Here is a 21,900-nt window from a genome sequence, read left to right on the forward strand (position 1 = left end):
ACAGAGTGAATGGGTTCCTTGGCTTAGGGTTAGAATGAGTATTTAGATAGGGATGCCTTGTCATCCTATGTAGAGGTAAGCATAAAGTTGCACCTTAAAGAAAAATGCCAGTCCTCACATTGTATGTTATGTAAATGAGGCTGAGGCTCCTCCCTGGGCAGAGATTTTAGCATAATGAAGTAAAGGTATTTGTTGGTCCTTCCAAAGGTCACTCCATGGTACAGCTGCATGGGCGCTAGTCGGGGACTTAGCTCAAAAGGTGTGGGTGGTCTGGGCTGGTGGCAGGTCTTGTGAGGGCAGTCACCATCACCTGAGGGATGATTTCAGTTTCATTTGCCTGAGTTACGATGTAAGCCAAAAAGAAGAGTTTAAGGGAAAATGTTAGACAAAGATTAGTGAGTACAAGCAGGCAGGAAGTAAATGTCAGGTGTTGGGGTCTAGCTGGTGACAAATTCAGTCACACATTAAAAGTAAGGTAAAAACATGTATTACATTTACCCTTCTTTTGCAAACAACTACCTTAATTTACATTTAGGTAGTTTTTCCCCGTTTGGAGTTTGTTTATGAACTGAAATTTTTTCCATTGTTAAGCGTTTCTCAGTCTAAGCCCTGTAGTTTTAAAAAGTTTTATGTTTATGTATTTATTTTGAGAGAGAGAGAGAGAGAGAGCGAGCCAGCAAGCAGGGGAGGGACAGAGAGAGAGGGAGAGAGAGAATCCCAAGCAGGCTTCACACTGATGGCGTAGAGCCTGATGTGGGGCTCAAACCCATGAATCATAAGATCATGACGTGAGCATAATCAAGAGTCAGATGCTTAATGGACTGAGCCACCCAGGCACCCCTCAGTCTAAGCACTATTGACACTTGAAATTGTAAAATTTTTTGTGGGGAGCTATTCTGTGCATTGTGGGTGTTTAGGAATACCCCTGTCTTTACTCATCAGAAGCCAGTTCCACGTCCCCTTGTGGTAACAGCCAAAAAGTCTTCAGTCAATTAAAATGTCTCTCGGGTGGCAAATTGTCGCTGGGTAAGAACCCTTGTAATTAACTATAATTTTTTTTTTTTTGATCCTCAATATATCAGAATATAACAAATAGTGGCCCTTTTATTTGGTTCCATTGTTCTTTTACCACCATCGCGGGCATTTTTGAAACTACACCCACTTTAAGGAAACAAGAAGATTGTCTATCTTCATAATTCCTTCCCCTACTTCTTTAGGGAGTCTCAGATCTGAGTGTTAAAGTATGCATCACCTTTTGGGAGTTAATAGGTTGAATCCTATTCAGCAATGCCATTTGGATGATGGCTAAGGTAAAAAATAAATTTAAAGTCATAACTCCATAAAGATGTTTAAAAAACAGTATTTTTTTTCAGATTCTCCCCATTTTAAGATTATAATGCAAGCAATATAACCATAGTTATGATTCCATATTACTTGCCATATTCATATATCCATATTTTTTTCTTTCATATTATTGGTATAAGGGTAGAATGTCAATTTTATAAAACATATTCTGACAGATTTAAAGTTATATTATTGTCAGATTCAAAGTTTGGGGTGGATTCAGACTTGCTTGATAAACTGTGGGTCCTTTAAAGAAGTCAGAGAGAAGATAAGACTCCTGAGTTTACAAACACTAGGAGACAAACAGGATTCTGGGCAGAAGGGGGCAGAGTGAATAACAAGGCCTGTGTTGTAGAGGACCTGATGGCTCCTCGTTTGAGAACATGAGGTAGAGTTTAGCCATAGTCCCTGAATCTCTGTCTTTCAAACACCCAATTCCCCAAATGCTCGTGAGAGTCTTCATTTTGAGGAGATAGTTGTGTTATAGAAGATGGATTGGGTCATTAGGATCTCAGCAGCTCCATTTTGGTAACTCCTAAATAGTTTGGAGAAGCAGAACAAATTTATCTTAAGGCCCAAGGAGGAGAAATTTATTGGAATTCAGCATTTCAAATGAGATCTATACATGGCAGCTACATTTCCTGGAAGCCCAGGAATCACAGGCAGGGAAGAAAAGCCCCACACGTTCACATTCAGACACCAGCTATGATTATAGATGTTAAGACCCTCCTTTCCTTCAGAAACTACTGCAGGAAATAACAGGAATGTCCATCAAAGGAAAACCAGGCTCCATGCTCACTGAGGAGGTGGCTAAGAACAATGGAATCTGAAGCACTCTTAAAGAGACCTATGTACCATACACTGAGGAATCTTCAATTCATATTCCACTTGTTGGAGTGTTTTCATCATTATTACATCATTTGATTCTCTCTACTAACTCAAGAAACAGGAAGGAATACATAATGTTACTCCTATTTTACAGGTAAGGACATAAGCCAGACAGTTAGCTTGCTTTAGATAGTACAGCTTGTAAATTATATATCTTGAGTGAAAATCTAGGTTTTGTTGATGCTTAAGGTAGTGTTTGTCCCCATTATTTAAATGGTTTATGATCTTGGAGAAGTTACTTTGCAACTCTATGCCTCAATTCCTGTTTGGTATTGCAGGCATTATAATAATAGTTATAAACCCTAGATGGTGAAAAAATCAAATGAAATTTTATGTATGTGTGTGTGTGTGTGTGTGTGTGTGTGTTTGAGTGAGTGTATGATGCTTAACTTAGCACAGTGCCTATCTTGCAATCAGTTAGCAATAATCATCATAGTAAGACCACATAATAAAGAAACAGATTCATTTAGAGCACACAGAAAAATGAGTCTTTGCTAAAGCTGTGTATCCTAATGATAGCTAACATTTATTGTTTAAAATATGCTAGGGATTTTCAAGAGCTTTATAATAGTCAATTAGGTCTTTTCATTGGTAGAAAAAACTTTGAAATTAGGATTATTTTAATATCCACAGTACAGTTGATGAAATGAGATAGGGAGTGGCTCATCTGACATAGCTTGCCCAAGATTAGTGGTGAGGCTGGAAGTCAAGCCCAGGTGAGCTAGTCAAAGCTCACAAACTTGATTTGTTTGGTATGAACATGTATACACCATTTTCTACTAAAGTATACAGCTTAAGACAATTAGATAATCATATTTGTTTATATTTTGATCTATGGACTGTAGTTATAACAGTTATTTATGTATACTTTAGAGGTATAAATCTTGAAAAATTCATGGACCAGAATGATATTCAATACTTCCTCTTAGCTTCTAATCAATTATTAGTACTTACTTATAGTGTTTCCTCATCCTATTCAATGATACCTTTAACATACGGCGATATATGTAAAACTATTACACCTTTTCATTATATCATACCTGGTCAAATTCTAGGACTACACTTCTTAGGTATGCAACATTGTAATCTAGGTGTTTTTCCACATTCATCAATATTTTTATAAGCTAAAGTCATGTTTAAATTGACAGCAGGAACACATTGGATTAGAAAATTTAATCACCAAAGGGCAGTTAAAATTTAAGGGCTAATTATAGAGAATATATATATATTTTTTAAATGTGTGATTATATAGAGTGATGATTAAAATAACAATTCCATATGGTGCCCATGGAAATAGGCTCCATTGTTTTATGTCTCTTTCTTTTTAGAACTAGCTGTTGAAATACATGTTTGCTTTTCCCCAATCATAAGAATTGCTGAACACTCTAAAAGCACCAGGCCTGAGGCCAAGGTCCACTTCGTCTTGGTACAGGAAGAGCTGCATTCCATCTGTTCTGGCCTCGAGGAAGCTTGCACAAATCTATCTTCCCTTTGCGTGTCTAATGAAACTCCATGACCCTTTATGAAATCTAATAGAGGAATTCGATTTCCACCGGTGGAGGAGTGTCCCTCAATAGCTTGCTGATCAATGGCTTTCCCCTGAAGGAAGCAGAGAGAAACAGCCAGATGAGAAAATGGACATACGGCATATAGGTTCTGAAAACAGGCCAATTATGCCACATCTTGTGTACTTTGTTTTAAATGATGGTGGTGATGATAAGAAAAGGGGGTAAAAGGAGGTACAGAGATATGTCTAAGCTGATTATTGAATTTATATTGCTTATTCAATGGGAATGTTTAAGAATCTGTTTTTGAGTGATGCTAAATTTGATTTAGAAGCATTAGGTCACATATAAACCTTGAAAGTAGCCTACGAGTTGTTACTCCTGAAGATTTAAAATTAAATATGAATGACCCATGGTAATAAGGTCAGTTAATCTATGGCAAAGGAGGCAAAACTATCTAATGGGAATAAAGGTGATCTCTTCAACAAATGGTGTTAGGAAAACTGGATAGCTACATGGAAAAAATAAAAGCTGGACCACTTTCTTCCACACAAATATAAACTCAAAATGGATTTAAGATCTAAATCTGAGACCTGAAACCATAAACATAGGCAGTAATCTCTTCGACATTAGCTGCAGAAATGTTTTTCTAGATATGTCTCCTTTGGCAAGGGAAACAAAAGTGAAATTAAACTATTAGGACTACACCGAAATAAAAAGGTTTTGCACTGTGAAAGAATATAAATAAATAAATAAATAAATAAATAAATAAATAAAATAAACAAACAAATAAAACAAAAAGCCCACCAAATGGGAGAAGATATTTGTAAGTAATGTGTCTGATAAGAGGTTAATATCCAACATATACAAAGAACTTATACAACTCAACACCAAAACAAAAACAAAAACAAAAACAAAAACAAAAACTAATAACCCAATTAAAAATGGGCAGAAGACATGAACAGACAGTTTTTTTCCAAAAGAAGACATACAGATTGCTAACAGACACATAAGATGTTCAACATCACTTATTAGCAGGGAAATGCAAATTTGAACTACAGTGAGGTATCACTTCTCAGTTGTCAGAATGACTAAAATCAAAACATAAGAAAGGATGAGTGCTGACGAAGATGTGGAGACAAAGGAACCCTCATGCACTGTTAGTAGGAATACAAAATGGTACAGCCACCATGTAAAATAATGGAAAATAGTATGGAGGTTCCTCAAAAAATTAAAAATATAATTACCATATGACCCTGTAATTCTACTGCCAGGTATTTACCCTAAGAAAACAAAACACTAATTCAAAAAAATGTATGCACGCCTATATTCATCGCAGCATTTTTTACAATAGCCAAGATATGGAGACAACCCTGGTGTCCATCGATAGATGAACACATAAAGAAGGTGTGGTATATATACATATACCATACATACATGGGCATACAATGGGATACCATACATATCCCATTGTATATATATGTGTATATACAATGGGATATTATGCGGCCATAGAAAAGAATGAGATCTTGCTATTTGCAACAACATGGATGGATCTAGAAGGTATAAAGCTAAGTATAATAAGTCAGTCAGAGAAAGACAAATACCATATGATTTCACTCATGTGTGGAATTTAAGAAAACAAAAGAATATAGAAAGAGATGAACTAAAAACCAGATTATTAAATACAGAGAATAAACTGGTGGTTGACAGAGGAAGGAGGGGGATGGGTGAAAGAGGTGAGGGGGATTAAAGGTACACTTATCACGATGAGCACTGAGTAATGTATAAACTTGTTGAATCATTATATTGTACACTTGAAGCCAACAGGACACTGAATGTTAATTATATTTGAATTAAAATAAATAAATAAAAATTAAAAAAAATAAACTTACGTATGAATGTTGCCTTCATGCCTGGCAACCCAGCAAACAGCATGTGCTTAGAACATAATGAGCAGTATCAACTCGTTTTATTGGGAAAAGCAATGTTCTTTCTGTAAATTTAACTCATAGTCCAGATATAAGATTCCATGAGTCTAGGGGCACCTGGGTGGATCAGCCGGTTAAGCATCTGATTTCGGCAGGTCATGATCTTGTGGTTTGTGAGTTCGAGCCCTGCACTGGGCTGTGCTGACAGTTCAGAGCCTGGAGCCTGCTTCAGATTCTGTCCCTCTCTCTCTGCCCCGCCCCAGCTTGCGCTGTGTCTGTCTCTCCAAAAATAAATAAAACATTTAAAAAAAAATTCCATGAGTCTAAAATTGGCTGGCAGAGACACTTTTTTTAAACCACATTCTCTGTCTGAAACCACTTCTGTATGGGGTGGCCATGGCAAAGCTCGATTCAGTGACAGGGCAGTATGCATTGCTGAATGGCTCCTTTTCTGAATTTTCACCAGTAAGGGAAGCTCGTTCTACTCTGCTTTGCATTTATCTATCACATCTAGATACCCTATTCTACTACCCCACCCCTCCCCCAAGAGAAGGGCATCTCTAGACCAAAGAGAATTATTTTCTGTCTATAAAGAATGTACAATGAGGTAGAAATACAAAATGCAGGTGGTATTTTACTATGGCATTTGGAAAAATCTGTTAACTATGTTGGCTTTTATCACATTCCTGTGAGCCTGGATAACAGTGAAGGGGAAGAAATCCTCCACATTTTGGGGTTCTGGAGTACAGCTTAACCGCAAGAAACACTCTTCTCTAGATAACTTGGGTAAGACTCATGCATGCTCTTTGTTTACTTATGACATGACCAGACATACTCTCCAGATTCCTATTCTCTGCCTCATAAATGATTTGATGAATTGTTATCCCCACCGATCCTTTGGAACCAAATGCTTATTAAGCAAATTTTGGTCAAGCTTCTCTTCTTGCCCCAGGTTCCTAGCTTTTGAGCCACTCTCAGCCTGGGCCATCTTACAGCCCTTCTTCAGAGCTCACCTGGGTATAGACTGAGTTCAGGGTAAATAGGGTAAAGCATTCCTTTTTTTTTTTTTTTTTTAAAGATTTTATTCAGTAATCTCTATACCCCACATGGGGCTAGAATTTATAACCCCAAGGTCAAGAGTCACATGCCCTATGAGGGAGCTGGTTGGGTGCCCCCAGGGTATGATAGGATTATTCCACCATCCTATCATACAAGCCCTTCATCCAACCTGCCCACACCCTGCTCTTTCTAGCTATATTCACTTTTCTCTGTAAGGGAAATGCCCTTTTTGACTCACTCCTAAGACGTTTGTTGATCTAAGGTTAGCACTTTCTATTGTAATAGCGCCTTTTCTCACCTTACAACTATCCCCTTGAATAAAGTCTCTACTAAGTCTGAATTTGTTCTTTATTTGACATTTATTTAATGATTACTTCCTTAAACGCGTTAGACACCAGTGATTTATTTATTGTATTTTTTAAAGAAAAAGTCCTAATTTGCTGCAACTGAATATAAAGGGCTTTATGAGAACATTTATGTTTTGTTAAATTCCTCATTTTTCAGCCTGGCAGGACTTTTTAAAGAGTGAATTAGATGAATGTTTTAATGTATTGCAGTCATTTCTTTAGCTTTTAGCTAATGACCTCATCTGGACAAAGTAGATATTTCCATTTCTTATCAGTAATAATTAGAAATATAACTGGTGTTGTCTCATGCCCCCTGAAAATTCTCGAGGAGACTTCAATGACTTCAAAGGAGATGACTTTGTGGAAGTGATAAGGAATGGAATGAAGAAATTTAAAAGTAATGTCTTTGATTCCATAGTGACATGATTGTTTTTAGAGTTCCTTTAATATATAAACCTCTGTAGAATTACAAGTAATGCAGAAAAAAAATGGCCACTTTATAGGAAGAAAATTAGATCTTTCCAATTCAGAGGAAAAAGAAAAAAAAACACAACCATAACCACAAGCAAACAAACAAACTAAAATCCCCAGAGCTAAAGCAGCTACATTAAATCTGCAGGGGTAGTATAGTGGGTGTATGGAACTCAAACCTTATTTTAGTTAATAGTTTTGTTTTCCTACACATTGAAACCTTTTATAAGACATTCTACACAAACTTAAAACCACTCAGTGGATCTTCATCTTCAATCTTTGCCCTTCTTGTGAAAGTAGACAGGAGAGCCATCTTCATAAAAATTAACATATCAATAAAGAAACGTTAAGGGGCTTGGCTTCTCAGAAAATCTGTTATACTAATCCGCACAGACTGTAAAAGCATATTGTTTTATCATTTTTAAAATACTCTAAACTACATTTTGGTTATCACATCCTTAATTTTGATGGGTCCTGTGGCATATGGCAGTGTTTCTCATGTAAACTTGACCCCGACCCTCCTGAATCAGGAACTTTTTTGGTGTGTCCCAATGATCCATATTTTCAACAACCTTCATAGATTATTCTTCTGCAGTCAGTGAACGACAGATAGAACATGACAGCATCAATAAAAGAGAGGTAAAGAAACATGTAGTCTGCTTTGCATAGAATCTAAGGAAATGTATAGATCTTCTCTCCAAAGCAATGCACACAGGAAGCTACACGTCATTTTGCCAATAAAATTCTAGGACATTCAGAAATGTCTTCAAGAGAGAGGCTAACATACAGTTTCTTAACAAAAGATTATTTGTTCCAAAGTTAAAAGCACCTCATTTACTTTATCCAATAGTCATTCTATTGATGAGGAAACTATAGCCAAGAGTGTTAATATTTGTGATTAAGGTCACACATACAGACTACTTACATTTTCAGGTTTCAACAATTTAAAAATCAAATTTAACTAGGTTCTAGGCAGGCACAAAAGTGATTTTCAAATAATTTAGTGTAAGATAACCATTTTCCCCAATGTATACGTAAAAATCACAGTCAGTAAATTTAGTTTGTGGATTCAATTTGAGAATAAATTAACTTTTTCCCTAGACATCATTCTTATTTATAGAGCTACTTACTATTGACTTTGAAAACATTAAAATGAATTCTGCTAGTTACATTTCATTTTAGTCTCAATAAAAATGCATTGACTCATATTGATGAAATGTATTGGGTGTGGTAGAAATGAATCCACCATGGTAAATTCAGTTTTCTGTTATTAGAAAGCAAAATGGAAATTTTAATTCCAGGCATTTCTTTATAATCATACTTTTTGTGTCCCATCATCCTTAATTAACCATTCCTCTAAATTTCGTCTCTTTAAGAAATTCATCTTATGAAATGTATTTGCACTTTAAGATATATATTGGTAAATATCCTCCTAGTCATGTTAATGAGAGTTAGTTCTAAAACTTTAGAAGAAAGAATGTAATCACTTGTATAAATGAGGAGAATATATGAACAGATACAGAATAATTTTCGAAGGGGGAAGGTCAATGTGGGGCACAACAATGAATTACAGAAAGCACCAGAGAGTTTCTAAAATGAAAGGAGAAACCGAAATAGGGAGAGAGGGCAAATTGAACAAACACAATACAGAACAAAGTAGACATCTCAATCATCTAGTTTCTTCTATCATTATTGGGTTAGGAGATCCTCCTATGCCTACATTTCCCATAAATTACTTTAAATTATGTTCCAAATTTAAATTATGCTAAATATTGGTAGTAACTGTGTACACCTGTGCTTCACTGTTGGATGTTCCTACTCTGATGTACTCTATAAGCATTTACAGCTTTAATGAGGCTGTTTATTTGTAATTGGTCCCCATAGGAATCTGCTGCTGTATTTCATCCAATTTGAGTTATTTTCAGTTTTTATCTGGAGACATCATTTGAAATAAAATACCTGAACTTACATACAAAGAAATATATGACATTTTTAAATGACAAATAAACGACCATGCTCTAATCCTGCCTTCAGAATTTCACACTTAATATTTCCCACACCACTGCTGTTTTCCTTACCTGGCCACTTGCACTCAATTTTCCATAACAAAAGAGAGCATCAGCTCTAAGTAAGAAGATTTAAATTGATAACTTCTCCTTAACTTCCTTTGCACTTCATCTTGGGCAAGTCAATTTCTGTGCACGTCGGTTCATGTATCTGTTAAATAGAAAAAAGTTAGATCTTCTAACCTCATGTGGCTATTGCAGAGGTGCAATGAGATAAGGAGGTTAACAGAGCTTTGTGTTTTGGAGATGAACATACATATTCTGAAATCCAAGCATATTTTGGGTTTTCAAGGGTGTTCAATGTTTCTTACCCTTTTTTTTTTTTGAAAGCACAAGTGTTCTTGTTTAATCGATAAAAACTTTGGATTCTGATTTTTTTGTCTTTGTTTTCTCTTTTGTGTTCACACTGATGAACACAAGTTCTTTCGGTCCAAGGACCAGATTTTCACCTGTGAGCTTCTGTTATTGGATGTTCTGTAATATAGTTGTTTCAAGTGTCTGTTTTGATTATTTATTTCCTTAGCTTACCCTTTTTAGATAATAATAGTTTTTAACCTCATCATTGTGGTCTTAGATTTTTGAATTTGTTTTCTATTTTCTTGTCTTTATATATTCCTCTGGTCATTCCATTATGTTTTCTTACAAAATGAACTCCTTATTTCATTTCTTTGTTTTTCTTTACTAAATTTCTTTCTTTCTTTTATTTCTCTTTCTTTACCATCAACCCCCTCCCCCACTTTCTTATTAGCTATGGTCTTTATCATTGATACCATGTTGCTGTGATGTATCACTTGTCATTTGTTCAAATTCAAGGTGGTCAGCCCTTCTACTTACTGTATCTTGAAAGCCATTTTTCTTACATCAACTCCCTACTTATCTGGGACTGTTGGTCTTCCCTCTGAGCTCCAGTTAGAGGAGTATTTTATCCTGTTTTTTTCAGTTTGGGCATGTGGAGGAATCTCAATTTGGTCTTCTGTTCTTTCTTCTATGTACCTCTAATGGGATCTTACTCTTCAGTCTATTTCTTATCCTCTTGTATATAAACTCAACAATGACAGAAAATAAATCTGTATTCCTTTTATAACTTAGTTAGTAGAATTCTGTGGATTCTCTATGTGACCCCACATAGAGATATCTAGTTATAAAAACAAGGAAAATTAGCATTGTGCTTGCATGTTTTTTGGTGATGTATTCAATTATTTCATACTCTCCTCTAAGCACCATGGTGACATATTTCACAAAGGGAGCTGTTCTGGTATTGGTGGGTGTCTGGTAAGTAATACACTTTGGTATCATGAAATATAAACTAGGTAAAAGCTGAATGCAAAGGTAAGGAATTGAGAAGAATATCTTCTCTTTTATAATTGGGAAGGGTGAATTATTAGGGCCTCATCTCAGACTGAAGGAGAAACCAAGCTTTCATTTATTAATCTGACTTACATGGAAACAAAATAATCTGAATTAAATATGTAAAAACAATGCATACAATTTAAGATCCCAAAAGATCCCTCTTTTTGGCATCTGGAAACTATTTCCACTCCACCTTTGATATGCAGTATCTTTTAAGGTCAAGTGAGTCAAGCTCTCTAATATTTAAAGTAAATGGTAAAAGAAAATTGCTAATATCTCAGCATGGAATGGTGACAAGGTATAGTGCTTGTATTTACCTTTCAGACATGATTAGACACCTTTACTGTATTCTTTGCAATCTACATCTTCTTTTGATTTACTAAGAAATATTGATTTGATTCCATAAGAGAAAAATGTCATTTATTCAAAACAAAACTTCCCTGCAGGTTTTTTTTTTTTAAGTGTCAGGTTGACAAGTGTTATAAAATAATAACCTTCTCATCTATTATACATTCTCCCTCTTTCTCTGCATAACAATAGATGGATGTGATGAGGGGAGGGGTTGAATCCAGAGCAGATGTGTTTAACATTGTTCTCTGAAGAATGACTGTATAGTCAATAACACTTTAGTCTCCAAAAATATGATTGAAGAGAGGCAGCATTTTACCTAGAGGGCAAATGAGAAACAAGAATGATTCTCAAGTGATTTTTTTTATACTTAGATGAATCCTTTAATACTCTCTACCAAATCCACTTAGTGATAAAATCCCTGTAACAGCACTTGATTGTGTGCAATATTTCAACCTGAGATTTTTTTTAATATACTATAATGCATACATGGAGTGTGGCTCATGTCTGTGGGTGATAGCTGAACATAAAGGCTGCCTCCATGGTAGATAATAACATTTATGACAGGAAGAATGTTGAAAATGGAAAAAATATATTTTAACAATACTTTCAAGTACCCAAAATACTGAAGAAAAAGGCTTTGGGAGATATTTTTGTTGTTGTTATCCAGATTTCACTGTCATTGTCAGCCAATTTCTTACATGCAGATATAAACCTTTATTAAACTTCCTTTTTCTCTAAGAGTATGAAAAAATACATATATTTTGCCTATTTATATATTAATCATAGAAATATTTTTCTTTATAATAAAAATAATGTATTTCATTATACTTTTGAGGAAAAGAGACCTGATGAGAATAATTCTGTGGAATATTTGAAGAAATGGCACATTAGGAAATAATAATTCAATAGTTCTTAAAAGTATTTTCTTGTGGAAGTCTAGATAGAGGCTGTTTGAGTGAATATATATTCATGTGAATGAACTGTTTTTCTATAGGAGGAAGATAGAATCAGGATGCTTGTCGGTGGTCTAAGGGAAACATCACAGGTGTGATCCTCCCTACTTCCTTAAGAAAATGGACCATTAGAAATAGGATTCATAAGATTCTATACCTATACCTGCTTCCTTTCTCCACAGCTCCAAGAAGTAGGAATCTATCTATCTATTTTCTATCTATCATCTATCTATCTATCTATCTATCTATCCATCCATCCATCTACTTATAATGATAATCTGGAAATTGTATGTTTAAAGTCCTTCCCTTGATATCAATGTAGTTTGTAACTACTGCTCAGATTTTGTTATCAGCAGCATCTTCAATTTGTTCATTTGGGAATTCTATTATTATTCTAAGTGAAAGATTTTCATTATGTTGAGAGATCTAATATCTCATGTTTTACATTATCATCAGAAGTTCATTATGGGACTAGAGTCTAGATAACATTAATTCTAATGGCCTAGAAAAGAGAAAAGTTTGGGAGTTTAAGGCAATATAAATAGGAAGTTATTTTAGAAAATGTTATATATAGATGTGTGTATATATATATATGGAAAAAAAAATATATATATATATGAGGTGATCATATTTAATCTTTAAAAATTTTATCCTCATCGTTCTGAAATTATTAACAACATATAAAATGCTTATTATGTGCCAGGCACTGTTTCAAGTGGTTTACAATTGGTACCTCACTTAATCTTTATGACAATCAGATGAGAGATGTAGTATTATTTTTTAAATGTTTATTTATTTATTTTGAGAGGGGGTGGGGAGTAGGGGAGGTGCAGAGACAGGGAGAGAGACAGAATCCCAAGCAAGTTCTGCTCTGTCAGTGCAGAACCCGATGGAGGGCTCAGTCCAGCGAATCGTAAAACCATAACCTGAGGGGAAACCAAGCGTCAGACACTTAACTGACTGAGCCACCCAGGCACCCTGAGACAAATATTACTGATTGCTTTCCAATTCAATCCAGTGAAGACACGCAGGTGGAGAGAAGTTAAGTCACTTGCTTGGATAGCATGGATACCTCCAGAAAGCAGAGGGTGAGAAACAGGCTTGTATGCACATAGTTTATGAAGGAAACAAACTTAAAAAGCAAGAATAAAGAATGAGGAGAATAAATAAAATAACCCTCTAACCTTACTTATATCTTGTAGACCTCAGATATGATCCTAAATGTACTGTTTCTGTTGTATCATGGATTGTGTAGCACCACTCAACTATACGATTTCGTGATTCAGACAATAACTGACTCAAGATGAGCACAGAATTATCTATTCTCTCATGATAAAGAACATTAGCATTCCAGTCTTCTGCCACAGAAGGATGATGGCTTCCATCAGAACCCTAGGGCTCTGCAATAACACTTGTTGGTAATTTCCAGAGATTCCACGCAGCGTCCGTATTCACCAGAGCTACATATAACATTATCAGATCTGCTGGGTCATATGACTGGCATGGCTGAGTAGATATCTTTATAGCCTGGGACCTGCTACAGAGGCATTTCTTATTCTTGGCCTCACTTAATTTTTTAAATTTATTTATTTTTATCTTTTTTGAATGTTTATTTTATTATTGAGTGAGAGAAAGAGAGAGAGAGCAGGGGAGGGGCAGAAAGAGAAGGAGACACAGAATCTGAAGCAGGCTCCAGTCTCTGAGCTGTCAGCACAGAGCCCATTGAGGGGCTCAAACTCACGAACCGTGAGATCATGATCTTAGCCAAAGTCAGACACTTAACCAACTGAGTCACCCACCCACCACCCACCACTGAGGTCCCTTTTGGCCTCACTTAAAATTGATAACCCTTCAAATGCCCTGAGAATAGGTTGGAGAGTTTTTCTCCAGCTCAGTACATACAGTTTCAAAATTCCATTGAGACCTACCGAGTGCTATACCACTTTGTGATTTATTGATAGGGGAATATGTTGCAACAACTTGTCTTTTAGCTAAGATAGGCTATCCTGGCTTGCCTTAGACCAGCGCATTCCTAAAAAATTTTACATATGTGACAGCTCCTGAATCTTCATATTTCCCCTTTTATTTCCAGCATGCCTGTGTTTTAAAAGTATTCAGAGTACTTGCTACTTCCTACTTGTCTGGTCGGTTTTGCATAATGCTGTAATATTATGGACAAATGTGGTCTTTAGAAGAATGTTAAGACTGTAGGATAGCTATATATAAGTAGTTGGCTATTTCTGTCCTATGTCATTTAGTATAAAACAAAATATTATTTTATTTAAAAACAGGGTTTTTTTGTTTCATTGTTTTGTTTTGTTTATAATTAGGTGATTCTCTTCCAATGAATTATAAATTCATCGAGCACAAAATAACATAAACATTTTATCCTTACATATAGCCACAAATATTATTAAAACATTTTGCTTATAGTTGACATAAAGATGGTGAATTGATTTGAATAAAAACTAGCTTAGTGATTATGAAGATAATAATTGAAATATATAACCTGGGGAAGTGTTAAATTGAATTAAGGAAAAAAAATAGGAAAATACATGCACCAAAAGTGAGACAAAAAGAGGAATTAAAAAATATTTTTAATATGCTTGTAATGTGTTGACCTCCTGTGCTTTGTCTAGGATAAAGTCAGCAACGTGATGCTCTTGCTTAAGGAGCAAATGCCATTAGTGACATTCAGAAGTAAGCTGAGAATATTTAGGCATGGCTGTCTTCATTCTTCAATAATTTTGTGTTAGCACCAGAAAAATACAAGGCATCATTTTCAAGTGTATTTTTATCCAATTATATGGCTTTGCCATGGAAACAGCATAATTGAATTAAATATTTTTTTAAAAAAATAAAGAAAATAAACATCCTGAGGTTATTTTCATATAAAATATTCAGTATTTCCTCTTTATTTCAACAGCTGCTGCAGTTATTAAAAGACCAACTCCATTTCCATTGCTATATGTTCACAAAATCCTTTCCTACATTCCAAATTCATATTCTGGAATTGGCATACATTGCTGCTATGCATCACATCACAGCATCTATTTAAAGTGAGGGACCAATCATGTCCTTGGATCAGAATAATTCTAGTCTTTCCTCTGGAGGAGAATTGCTACAATGAATATAAGACATAAACTCTGATAGGCATTTAATAACAAGTATTTTGTGCTTTATAACAAAGTCTTAATTCTCCTCCAAATATGTTCAGTGTGTAAGTTTAAATAATATTAAAAATTGAAACCAAGTAAGACCAATAAATTTTTTTCTAATTTGAATGGCAAAACTGATTCAGCTTTATACTTAAGTTTTTTCCATTATATTTTTATTGTGAAGCATTCTAAATATTCAAACACTATAAAATAAGTATTTTTTAAATTTATCTTTGAAAATCTTAATGTTTTATCATTTTTTATATTATTAAACACACACACCCATTACATTCTAGATATAGCTTTAGTATCCTCTCTGTTCCCATTTCTTTCCCATTATCCCATAGGCAAAAATTATTCTCATTTTGTGTTCTTATTCTCATGCATGTATGTACACACATATACATTATATATACACATTGCACACATATGCATTATATATGACATATACAGTTATAAACATTTCATTGTTCTACTGGTGTTAAGACTTTCTGGTATTTTCTCATGATTATCCTGGAGTTATGGATTTGGAGGAAGAGTACCATATAGTAAAATGATTTCCTCATCTCATCATATCAGAGAGCTACTGATTTCAACTTGACTTCTCTTCAGTGATATTATCCTTAATCATTTGGTTAAGGGGGTGTCTGCCTGGGTTCACTACTACAAAGATACTATTACTCTCCCTTCCACACTATTCGTTGGAAGTGAGTTACCAGGTTCAGACCACACTTGAGACAATTAAGTTTCCTTACACTATCTCATGTTCCTGTGATAAAAAATGCTAATCAAGTACAACAACTCAATCTAAGCAACCCATTAATGACCTAGACATTTCATGAATGAAGTTTGGGATCACCCCATCAGGCAAGGAACCATAACAAGCAGAGGTGCTTACTGATAGCTAAAAGAATATGGAATTATTAAGGGAAGAAGAAGGTTTAAATATCTGCTACCATCACATGATTAGTCACAAAAATAAAAATTACATGCTTTATGAATACTCCTTAATTATTTTTAAAAGAATATGTGTGTGTTATATGTGTGTGTATATAATTTATCAGAGTTACATTAAAGGATATCAAAGAAGGACTCAGACTCAGCAAGAAAATGAATAAAAATCGCCCAAGGATGGATAAAGTGACTGTGTATTATTGTATGGTGAAAGTTGACTGTTTTAAGTTTTTTTTAAATTCTCACTTCTCGTTAATCACAGAATTTTAGTTTTTACGAATAATCATAGGACATTTCAGGTAGCTAAGGTTTGGGAGGGAAACAGTTCTTACTTTACATGAAGAATTACGACATGCTCCATTTTTCTGTAACTCTACTGGCTGGATTAACAAATATTTTAACAGAGACAAAAAAAATTTTTTGTAAAGCCAAAGATCACTGCATATATATTTGCAAAAAGCCATAAACGAACATGCATTTCTCCCTGACTAGGAGAACTTAAATAAATGTTTGAACATTAAGGCAGTGACAATTCTAAAACATAATAAAATTCTAAGTTAAGGCTTTATGTCTGTGTTGAAACCCATGTTCGTAGGCCACTGTGACCATAGCAAACTTTTATCTATCAGGTTAGGTTCATCTGTCCTGGATAAGTTATTGATTCACTACCAACTATTCTATGGGATAGGAATTAATACAAACATCATCCATTTAATGAGTTATTAGTCCACTCCTTAGATTTGATTTTGAGGATTTAGTTTTCAGCAGCAAAGCCTGTGCCACAGAAGGAACTTTTTTTTTTTTAAATAAAGTTAGAAAACTTATTGGCGGCACCGATTTTTCCTTTGTTGAAAGTTGGCCAACAATCAAGAATTCCTGATTTCCTAAACACAGAAAACCTCCAGAGCATGTGTGACCATGCTCCCATCTAAAAACATGGATGTTCTTGATTACTGAAGTAGCTGGTATTCATCTTCCTTGAAGACTGGTATTGCTATCTAAATAAAGCAACAAAATGCAGAATACCATAGTTCAGGTGGATCTGTTCTATACTTGTTATCCTCAAGGCACAAATGCTACCCTTGCTGGGCCAAAGTCTTTCCTTATTCCAGGAAACATGAGAGGTGGATGAAGATTCAGTTGAGAATAATTGATTGCACTCTTGCCCTATTCAAGCTTACACAAAGTATGGAAATTAAGGGGAGGGGGGATGTCCTTTTCTCTTTCCATTATTCTTTTCCTTAACATTTAGACAAAACTCAGATCCAGCCCGTGGGTCCACTTTGAGAAGCAGCTCTGGAGCACCCCACCCCCACCCCCACTACTGGGGAGAGCAGCAGGGGTGTTCAGAAGGCACATTCCAGTATGAGCTAACTGGGCATGATTCCACAACGCAGCGTTTCCGCGGTTGGGATGACAGACGGTCGCTTAGACCAGAAGGATCACTGTTTACACTGGGTGCTCGCCGCTACTTCTTGAAGCAGTAATTGTACAGAAACACATCTTGTAAGGAAAGTACTGTACATTTACGTTGGGACCACTCCTAGTTTGTGTGGAGGAAGAATAGCACTGATTACATGAAGATGGTCTCAAAAGCTAAAGCTGGCTGTAGTTTCCCTTTGTCCCCAAGTCAGAAAAAAAGGGTGATGTCAAAGCAGATGAAGCTGCAGGCAGCCGGAGTCCCATGCTGTCTAAGCACTCGTGCTTGAATCTGCTGCATGGCATCTGAGTTCTTTACATTTACTATCAGGAAACAGGAATTTCTCTCCAGCACCGTCAAATATTTTAGGTGCAATTTAAGTCAAGCGAGTCACATTTCAACTGAAATGTTTTGCAGATTTGAAAAGTCGGCACCATACTACCTGCTAAGCTTGGCTTCAGCTAATTGCCAGATGGGTTTTAAAGGTGTGAGATACACTTCTTTTTTTTTTTTTTATGATGGGAAGACTAACTGTGAGAGGGCAAACAGAGGCAACACAGAAACAATCATTTTTCTAAAATTTTTTTAACGTTTATTTATTTTTGAGACAGAGAGAGACAGAGCATGAATGGGGGAGGGGCAGAGAGAGAGGGAGACACAGAATCGGAAGCAGGCTCCAGGCTCTGAGCCATCAGCCCAGAGCCCGACAAGGGGCTCGAACTCACGGAAGCGGAGATGGTGACCTGAGCTGAAGTCGGACGCTTAACCTACTGAGCCACCCAGGTGCCCCGAAACAATCATTTTTAGAAAAACATCTTATACTTTATACACGAATTTTGTGTTTACAAGTTCTAAAGGCACAGAACCTCCAAGGACCGAAGTAAAGCATCAGTTAACTACGTTCAGTGGCCTTAACACTGTTGTCCTACCCTCCGTTCGCTGAACCCGAAAGGAAACCGTAAAGGCCGACCCGCGCACGGACTTCACGTTTAGAACTTGGAGACCGTGTGTAGTTCTGCGGTTTCTAGAGAGCTGAACCGAGATTCCATCATGTTCCAGGCCAAATCGGCCAGAAGAAGGTTGCCCATTGCGGTTTGAGTCTCAAAGGGTCTCAAAGCCAGAATTCATGGTCTGTGTTTCTGTGCTGTTCAATTGAACTTTACTCTCTACAGCAGGTATGCTTTTAGCAGTGGAGATTCCTTCGGTTTGGGTCTCTGTGTCAGACGAATCCGTACTCACGGAAAAGCGGGAGTGTTTCAGAATACTTCCCAGAGGCAGATGGGGCTACTGTCTAAAAAAGATGTTTAGGTCTGTCTTTGTTTGTATGTCAAACATTTCAAGGCCTAAGAAGCTCGAATTTCCCCTACAGCTATAGGACTAGGCAGAGGTGTCTGCAAGGAAGACGTCAGTTTGGGTCTCTATGCCCAGCAATTCCAAGACTGGCTCAGGGGTCATGGTGTTAAGCTCACTCTCTTCAGTTTGGGTTTGGATATATGAGGCAGAAAAGAACTCCTCGATATCAAAATCAATTGCAGGATTCTGGGCTGGGCCAGATGGGAGCTGGGTGTCTTGTCCAGTATTCGTGTCAGACAAAAGACTACGATCGTCCAGTGTCTGACCAGGCAGGTTACTTGACAAAATGTTTTCTAAATCACTTAATAAATCTATAGTCTGGGTCTTATTATCTGTCATGTTCTGTGAAAGAAGCATACTGTGCTGTGCGCTGAGGTTTATAATTGGTGCAGATTTCTCAGTATCTTGATTTAAAGTCTTAGGGTGGTTCTGAGGTAACAAACCATGAGTGACAGTCCCTGCTACTAGGCTGCTGCTTATGATATTGGCTGTGGAAACACCGTAGGATGCGTGGACGCTCTCAAAAATGTCTCCACACATTACAGCTTGGTCCATCTGGACTTGGCCATCTGTCCGACACTGCATCGCACTGGTCTGAGTTTCTCTGGAGATCCCACCTGACTGGTAACAGGCATCTGTGAACGTATCAGTCTGAGCAGCTGTGGAAGAGGTTACCTTAGAACTGGATAAGAATGTCTGAGTGTGAACACTAATGGGAAGGGAGACTTGAGAACCAAACGTCAAATCCGTTTGAAAATAGGACGATCCAGAGGAATCGGGGCCGGCCCACTGTGCGGAAGGTATGAAGTGTTGTGTGGCATAAGACAGGTCCGTCTGTACGTTGACTGAAGAAGTGCTATTCTTCTGACATGTGTTTCTTAGTTCTTGTAAAGGATTAGATAGGCACTTACCCAAGTTCACCTGAACACCTGTACTAATTGGCTCCAGAGCAACAGGATTTACAATTTTTGAAAGAGGGAGACTCTCCTCGAGACAGCCAGCCTTGGAATCTAGGCTGACGATCAGGGTTCCGACCCACAAGGGCAGTATGTGCACAGCGCCAGGGGCAGAACCCTGATGATCCACGCCCAACACTACGGGCTGGGCCGAGGAGTTGGCTATAGGCACAAAGACAGGTGTGGGAGAAAACTGCAGAACAGGAAGTTTAACCAGAGCCACTCTGGGCTTGGGTAAAAGCAACTTCTGAGGGTATCTTGGAGGTGTTGTAAGAGTCTGCTTTCCGGCATTAGGGTTGCAAGATCTCCAAAAGAAGTTTCTAGTTCTTGAGTGTCTGGTCTTGGAGCTGGCTAACTGCTCAATTACTCAGTGGTCTTATTGGACAGCTTCTGGCTGTGCAGGCAGTTTTCCATTTTCCTTTTCTTACTAGGTGGCTCCCTGTGCTCTGCAGGGATCTCGTGGCCAGTTTGGTAGATAGCGAACTGTAAGGCAGTCCTGCTGGCATAGGGACAGCCGCATGTTCACTGGAAGGCCACAATCCTTGGGTGCCTTCTCAAGTCCCGCTTGGTGCCTTAGCAGTTGCTGCACTTACTACACTTATGCTTCTTTTCGGCGTGCATTTCCATAAGGTGCTGTTTTACGAGAGAAAGTTGAGAAAATGGTCTGTCAGGGCCTCTGGGGCATCCTTCAATTGGACAACAGAATTTTGGTACCATTTTCAAATCTTTTTGTATTGTTGGATTTACTATGCCATCCTGCAGGCGGTGGCTCTTGACCGGGTGCATGTTGAGCGCCAGGTTGTTGGGCAGGGTCGGGGTGCCCCAGGCCAGAGGCTGCCAGGGCTGCCACATGGCAGAAGGGCCTCCTGTTTTCAGTTTTAAATGGATTATTGCATAGATGGAAGCACAATAATGTATTTGTTTGATAATTACATGTGTTCTAAAGAGTGATGCATGGATGCCAATTTGTAAAGAAGAGGACTGTGGTGAATTCATACTTGGTCAATGTAGCTAAGCTGGAACTATCATTCCCAGAATTCTTTCATTTCTATGGTTCCAGGTTAGCCTTGGTTGCAAGAAAAATTTGCATGAAATTTGGGAAGCGGAAGTGAAGTCCCAGATCTGTATCTGGTCCCAGGCACCACTGAAGCGCCTTCATATTATTGCTGATTTGTTGGCTCATTTCGTTGGTGTGGAACAATGTTCAGTCCCTTGGATTCTCCAGTTTTTAATCATATCTCCTCCCTTAGCAGGGCTAAGCACTTGGCAAAAGGCACTTATTTCTTGTACACGTCACCTGTATCTTTGAGGTTAGATGGAAAGAAAACTGTTTTAGTTTGTTTTCATATAGTTTTTCATCTTGAATTCCAGTTAGTCTGTCTGAGTTCCAGATTATCTTTGATCATATTACTATTTGGGTACTGTTTGTCCTTGCTTTCCCCCACTCTGTGTCCAGTTATTCTCATCAACTACCGTCCTGTTGACTGATGGCAATTACAGCCCCCCACCAGATTCAAAGTCAATAGCCTTTCATACACTTCTTCACCAGCTCCTCTTTGAGGTCACTTAATAGTGACTTTTCTTTGGTCATCTGACTTTATATTATGTTTTTGGCCTCCTCTCCCAATTGTCTAAGGTCCAGTTATTGTAACAAATTTCTTATTCCATAGAACTCATATCGGTTCTGCTTCCTTGATTGACTGCAGTGATATGAGTACCTTCTTAATTTATCTTTCAAGTCTCTAAATCTCATTTTCATAGCTATGCGTTTGTCTCTGAGGCATGTAACTTACT

At 37.1% G+C, this 21,900-nt stretch overlaps 1 pseudogene; it reads right to left on the reverse strand.

Annotated features, from left to right (window-relative positions):
- Positions 1-18,786: 18,786 nt before the first annotated feature.
- On the reverse strand, positions 18,787-20,910 carry LOC122467805 (annotated as a pseudogene).
- Between the last annotated feature and the right edge of the window lie 990 nt (positions 20,911-21,900).

Source organism: Prionailurus bengalensis, chromosome B1 (genome assembly GCF_016509475.1).
Source record: "Prionailurus bengalensis isolate Pbe53 chromosome B1, Fcat_Pben_1.1_paternal_pri, whole genome shotgun sequence".
Lineage (NCBI taxonomy): Eukaryota > Metazoa > Chordata > Mammalia > Carnivora > Felidae > Prionailurus > Prionailurus bengalensis.